Raw genomic sequence first — 7,383 nt, 5'->3', positions numbered from 1 at the left:
GACCACATTGTCCCAGTGGCTGTGTAGCCTTGGGCACTGTGCAACCGTGCCATCGAAATGACAAGCTGTCTGTAGTGCTGGGAAGTCTCAGCAAGAGGCTGCAGCTAACCTCCAGCCTTAATGAGCCTTAAAACAGCCAACGCACATTAGCTGCCTCTTAATGAGTGGAGACTTCTGTAAAGCAATACATTGCAGTATCTATTTGGTAACGAGATGAGAGACAGGGCAGGTCTGCCTGGAGAGACACACAGAGGGAGAGACACAGCATGAAAGAATGCATGGGCAATGTGTACACACTGTGACTGAATGTAGCATAGCAGACAAATTATACACGTCTTTCTTGCTGTTGACTTATGTATATTGTCGGTGGTAATCCTCCAGTTATTGTCTTGTCAAATGGCTGTCACGGTAGCACACATCTCACTTTTTAAATTGCATTAGGAGCCTGTGCAGTTTATGAGTGTGTTTAATGTTTCAGAGAAAGTAAAAAAAACGTTGCACACTAGAAGTGATGTAATAACTGCAAAGCTGGGTAATGTGGTTGCTGGAGGGACTCCATGGTTACTAGCTGAATGAGGTGTTTTTGTGTATTTGTCTGCACCCTTTATTGTACAGTAGATGGTCACTTAATTAGAGACACCCAACTAGTAGTGCATTGGGCAGCCTTTGGCCTTTAGGAACTACGGCAATTCGTCATGGCATAAATTCCATTAGGTGGTGAAATAATTCTGCAGGCCCATGCAGACAGGACAGTTACTTGTAGATGCAAACAAGATGGAGGTATTGACATGCTCTAAACAGCTCTGTTCTGCCTTGTCCCAGAGATGCTCTATAGGATTATGATCTGGGAAATGAGAAGGTCAAAGAAGCAAGGCAAAGTCCACTGTCCAGCTGAAAGTGTCCTTCCAAAGAGTAAACGCCTGCCATGAAGGGATAAGCTTGGTTGGTCACAATCCCTACTGTCCAAACATCAGTCCATGGGTATCACAGGACCCAAGCTGTTCCAAGAGAGCCTTCCTCGCACCATTACCCCCCCCCCCCCAACCAGCCTGTTTACACCTGTTTACACCTCGTCGAATTCATGCTGCTTGTGTCACATTCTGATCCACCCATCAGCATAGTACAAAAGAAAAAAGAAAAACTGGATTTATATGACCAGGTGATGTTTTTCCTCTGCTTATCCCTTTATTCTGGGTGTTCTTCCTTGATCACACCCTTCTCAAGAACACCTTCTCAACACCATTGCACAAGAAAACACCTCAAGGGTAGCAGTTTTTGAAAATAATGGCCCTGGGTGGTATAGCAGTGAGGACTGTAGCTCATTCAAAGTCGCTCAGATCGCACAATTTTTCCCGTTCTACAGTCGAGTCACACTGAAACTGATCCACGATGAACGTGTTTGGCTGTGCAGTCCAGGGTCCGTGTCTATGTTGCATGCTGGGAAGCTCCAATCACGAAAAGACAGCTGTCTCTAACAAATCATTCTATGTAGATATTGTAAAGAAAATTTTACCTAAAGTAGTAATACATCTGAAAAATACTCAAATGTTACTGTCACTCTCTCCCACAAGCCCTGATGTTGCCTCTTCCACCATCTTGCACTGTGTGCCAGCATCTACCTTGCAGCAGTCCAATCACCAATCACAGCTCTCCCCTTCGGTCTGTTTCCCCTGGACTACTGAGCGTTCTCACCTATTGTATTACAGTTTGACTGTTCCCACTTCCTTGTCGTGAAACATTGCCACAATCCCTGTGCACATGCAGAGTGTTTTTCTGCGGTGCTGGTTTTGCCTGTGTCCCGTCTGGCTTGGCTGCTCACGTGGACGGCTTCTCCTGGTTTATGGGCTTGTGTTCTTGTTTCGCCTTTTGTTTCCTCCATATGTTGTTACTGTAGTTATTGACCCCAGCCTGGCTTCCAAATATGGCTTTGGATTACAGTAAACTGAATGTGCTCTTTTAATATCTGAGAGCATCTGGTCATGTCTGACACTTTTACGGTTTTTACGGTGGTGTTTAACACGATGTCTACACTTGGCTGTGTCATACAGTATACGTAAAGTAAGGCCACGTAGTGTGGTAACCACAGTGCGTATATGCATAAACACTGTTTTAATGTGGTAATCATTGTTCATGTAGGACACTCTTTTCCAAAATTATTTAAATCATTTGGCACTTGACAAAATACAAAGTGTGATTTTACACATTTCTAATTTTGCCGGGCATCATGGTGAGAAAAAAGAGTGTTGAGCTCAGAACACATGAACCAGCGTGATGAACGGACAGATGAGAGTGGAAAATGAGCAAGAGCAGGAGACATCCAGCACTTTATGCAGATTGGTTGCCAAGAGAAACCACCACAGATATCACCTTTGACGCTAAGCATAATTTGACCCAAAGTCAGTGTTAGTCTCTTGATTATCATTCTGAAAATAGCTGTGCCTGAAGAAAGAGTTAGTTTAATCAAACGAATAAAACTATTGCATAATGCTCATCGTTTTTACCATTTGCATTTTCTAAACGTAATGGATTTTGTGTGTCATCTTCTGGCCTGACACAAATGAAGCTACGACCCCGGCAATTAACTAGTAAACTTTCTAAAAGGTATCGATTTTAGTTTTGAAACATTTAACTTCTTATTCAGTGTCTTTCTTTTTTCTCATTGTTGTTTCGTTCTAGGAGAAAACTGCAAGGTGCGCAGCACGTCAGCGTAAGTTCTGCTGGGGTCTGTATCAGATGCTGTTTGACAGGTGCGGGACAGCGCTGTGTCGTGGTAGGTCTTGGCTGTGACGCTGACAGACTGAGTCTAACTGGACCACACTCAGGAGGAGAGAGAGAGAGGGAGGCTGGAACTGGGATCTCCTTTGATTCTTTAGAAAAAAGTTTCTTGAAGGAAGTGTGACTCATGCACAAAACTGGAATAACACTTTTGGACTTGTGGGACGTATGGACGCCACAGGCCAGTATAGGGATAAATGACCCAGCACCGTCTCAGGCTGATGCCAGGAAGACATACATCAGCAGGATGTCTTCTCGGTTATCGCTGCAGGTGCCTTAGCCACGTATGGAGAGGGTTTTCAGATTTGGTGAGAACGACCTCTCGATATTGGATAGTAAGCAGCCAGTAGATATGGCCTCTAAGTTTTCAGACAAGACCAATGGAAGACAGAAAGCAGAAAGAGACAGAGAGAAAGAAAGGGAGAGTGAGTTCCCAGTAACTGGTCTACTGGTCCATGCTGGGTTCACTGAAATGAGAGTGACAGATAAACAGAGAGAAGATTCCAGTCTGAATGCACAAGCCGGCTACCCGGTGAAGGAGGGGCTTGTTTGCATAAGACAGGGGCCGCAGACCTATGTGTGAGCAGAATGACAAAGATCTTTGGAGCCATAGCTTATCTGTATATCAAAAAAGATATACATTTGGAATTTGCTGGGGTATATTTCTTAGCAAATGTTTTTATTTATTTATTCAAACATAAATTAGATAGGTTTGGGATGCATTTCAGCAAGATTCTGTTCATTTTTATTTTAATTTACAAATGTATTTCTGGTTTATTTTTGCAGTATTCAGTGTAATTTTGGCCCAGATCTTTTTCCATCACCATACCTTATATGAATTTCAGAAACATTTGTTTCATATAGTTAATTTTTTTAAATATTGCAATAATCCTGATAGAAACGTTACAGTGCTGATTCGTCACTGACACTGCTAATAGCATTGTCATTGCTAACTACAAGCAAAAAGAATGAGCTAGAGATTTTGAAGGGCATCACAGACAAGCAGTCCAACTCCAAAGGTGTTATAAAGATTCTTTAATTTCAGGTCCTTTAAATACCGAACACTAGTCACATGCCAAAGATCAAGATCACTCCTTAGAGTGCCATTATGTTCCTCAGCTACCTAAATAGAACCATCACCATCACTCAGATACAGAGGGCATTAAATCAATGGTCCCAGTATGTCCAGTAAGCAAACTTTGCTCTTTTGTGGTCTCAGGTTGCCCAGGCAACATCTGTTCTTGGCATGGGTAAAGGACATGGCAGAATCAAGCTTTAATTAGACGTCTGTTATGGGATGCAATTCACGGTCTGTTATTGAAGCTGGGATGAACAGCCATTTTGGACACACTGGACCCATCCGTTAACACACAAGAACACTGTTGTCCATCTAGCAGGCCACCAGTGCCGTGACCGATCCTGTTCTCCCTTCTGTAGCTGGATATTGTGAGGAGCTGTGGGATCTGACAGCTTTGGTTTAAAGAGGGTGTCTGGAGGTTGTGTGCAGGGAAGCTACCCTACATGCAACACATTGCCCAAAAACCAGTGGTCAAAGCAAGATGGATGAATAATCCAGTACTTAATATCCTATCTATTTACATACACAGTCCTGAATGCACATTTACACAGTTTTACCTTAAATAACGAGATAAAATAAAGGAACCACTGTAAACAAAATGTAAGAAAGCATCAAAGAAAGAAAGCATCAAAACTGTGGCAACAAAATAAAAATATAGGCCATTATGTTGCAGTTAACAATAACTGTCCTAAATATGTCTGTTAAGTGTTGTGTGTTCATTAGCCTATCGCCTGACTGCTGCTTGTACCAGTTTTTTGAAGTGTAAGCGGTTGGAAATAAGGATGTATTGTTGGCACAGGCGTGTAATGCATATGCCTTTGTAGCCTGTGTAGTCTGAAAGAAAGTTTTAACTATGTATTTGTTGACTGCTCATTTAATCGGCTTGTAAATGGGGGAGGAATCGATGAAAATTGAGTGGGTGAGGTTTCAGCTTCTGTTTGTCAACAAACACAGCACTGATGCACTGAGTAAATCTCAAGTAAATAAAAGTCACTGGTTAATTTAATGTCACCTATTGGAACTGTAGACGATCTGTAACCTGTGTGTCTCAACTAACAACTATAGCAATGAAAATATTTGCAGCTACACTTTGCGCCAACCGTCAGCTGCAACAGTATATCTCGTTGTAGGTTATGCGAAAATATTAGAAAGTTAAACCTATATGGACATAACAAGCAAAGAGGTGACTGGACCTTTTATCTTCCACAAGCAACATTTATATGTTCATGAATTAAATACAGCAGTTTTAGCCACACAGGCAACATAACTAATAACAGGAATTGGAAAGTTGGAAAAGTATTCTAAAGTTCTGAAAAGGACGCTAACTTTGTGCTCACATCGTGGACCACATCAAGTCTACGAAAGCCTGCTGCAAATGCAGGTGAGGACACAAGTGTGTCTCCGCTACTCCGTACTGTGCTGTATCCGTTCATTGGACTTTACTGACCCTTTTCCTGCACTGTTCGTTTCATTTATGTCTTTTAAACCATGAAATCAAATGCAATGTGTCACATATGAGAATCAGACGGATAAAGGGAGTGGACGCTGCTTCTCAGCCCTGCTCAGTGTCTCATTGGGGAGACGGGGCCTTCATCTGATGGGCTGATGTCCGTGACAAAAGTCCTTTCTTGAATGCTCCATTGCTTCATACTAATGCGTGAGCCGTAGCCCGAGGCATGACAGCAGCACATAACAGGACATCCCTGGATTTTTCTTTTTTTGCTGGTGTATTGAAACCAGTCTAGTCTGCAATTTCACGGGAATAATATAGCATCACTGTACCACAGGTTACTTGAGAGAATGTTCTCAATTCACATGGCTACTAATGATGGTCCAATCCATTATGAGTACAACTGTAATATGTGGAAACAATGTCTTGTTGCTGGGGAGTAATGGCAGGGGATTTACTCTGAAAGAAAAGCAAGAATTGTGAAGTCGCAGACACTATGGAAGATGTTAGCCAGTTTTGGTAATGTCTTAAGAGCATGGTCATTCTCACCTGCTTCTCTGGGAGTATTGAAATGCATTTAAATAAAGCAATAAAATTGGAAGTTCATTTGGGGAGATGGGAGGTGGGAGGATGGGCACAGGATTTAAAAGTGTATTTTACCCTTTGTGCGATGTTTTGAATACTTTACTGATTTAAAAAGGATTTCGTCGTTGTTATAAAACACATAAAAAACGTTTAGCTGATTTTATAGTGACTGTCTGAAATATATACTGGGAAGTGAGAGACAGATTATTTAAAACTGTCTATCTCCCCCATACTACCGGCAGCACCTCGTGGAGCGAAATAATAAGTCCTGCTAAAATGCCACTTGAAGAGAAGTGAATACAGTTGAGCTGTATTAATAGTTGAAACTCAGTTAGAAAAGAGGTAAGGGATTTCGTTAAGAACCATGTTGTGGGAATGTCACCACAATATGTACTGCGTTTTGTATCGAGGACGGGTTCATTTGCCTACATTTGAGTTAATCCTCCTTCACGGTACTCGTTATGAACTATTCCCCTCGGTCAGCGTGGTGTAGAGACACGGTGATCATCAGAACCAGAGTCCAGCCTACGGCTAGAAAAGGTGCCGACCGACAGGGAGGAGTTACAACTTGCCAAAGGGTTTCCGGCCGTGCAGAATGAATTTCATACCGTCCTTAGTGAGGGTTTAAGCGGCATGACTGTAGAGACGTCGGAAAATCAGTCCTCCAACATTGTGTAGACAGCAAACAAGTTCGCTGGCAGACACGGCGGTAGAGCCCAGGGGAGGACGGGGTCGCACGGAGTCTCTCTCGCCGCCAGACCCACATCAACATGGGAGACAATTAGAGCAACCACGGAGAGATACACCTTAATACCGACCATGGCTGTGGACGGTAAGGGCACGTTGTTTTTAATAACAGCTATAAACAGCTGTTTATATGTAGCAAACGTGAACTAAAATGACCGAACATAAATTTGTGTGATACAGTGGCTTATCGTTGTGCTTTATTGATATATTGCTTTATCTGTTTATATTGGATTATATCGTGCATTCTTATCAGGGGTTTTTGATGACGAACATGATAAATGACCTTTGTTGAAGCAGGTAGCAATGGAAAGGCTGCTACTAAATATTTTAATGGTGAGTTTCTCTTGTCGAGAGAAAGTTTGCTGAAGACCACGACTGACATCGTTACCGATTCGTTATTTTGCCTTTTGTGAAATTTGTTTCAGAGTTCACTGTTCACTTTTTATGGAAGCCTGATACATTTTTTGAGTGACTAAAACAGCAATTTCCTCCAGATATCGCCTCAAGTGGTACTACAGAAACCGTGTGTAACGGGCTAACTCACATTTTACATTGAAGGGTGTGTGTGTGTGTGTGTGTGTGTGTGGGGGGGGGGGGGGGGGGGGGGTACCTGACACGGACAGTACGTAGTCTCCTACATCATACATCATAGGCTTTTAACTACATCAAATTCACTTGTGATGGTCTCTAGTCTGATAACCGAATACATTTAAGAACGTATGCAAATTAGTGAAAGATTTAGCGGACA

General features: G+C 42.4%; 1 pseudogene across 1 annotated transcript in view; it reads left to right on the top strand.

Annotated features, from left to right (window-relative positions):
• Window positions 1–6,190: 6,190 nt before the first annotated feature.
• The window catches only part of LOC143485278 (sterile alpha motif domain-containing protein 10-like), a 61,863-nt pseudogene continuing 60,670 nt past the window's right edge, over window positions 6,191–7,383 (top strand). The window contains exon 1 of the transcript XR_013122834.1: window positions 6,191–6,720. The product of XR_013122834.1 is annotated as a sterile alpha motif domain-containing protein 10-like (transcript). The remainder of the gene's footprint in view (window positions 6,721–7,383) is intronic.

The sequence above is a fragment of the Brachyhypopomus gauderio genome, chromosome 21 (genome assembly GCF_052324685.1).
Source record: "Brachyhypopomus gauderio isolate BG-103 chromosome 21, BGAUD_0.2, whole genome shotgun sequence".
In the NCBI taxonomy this organism is placed as follows: domain Eukaryota; kingdom Metazoa; phylum Chordata; class Actinopteri; order Gymnotiformes; family Hypopomidae; genus Brachyhypopomus; species Brachyhypopomus gauderio.
The sequence above is the reverse complement of the archived record's forward strand: the minus strand, read 5'-3'. Positions and strand labels throughout refer to the sequence as shown.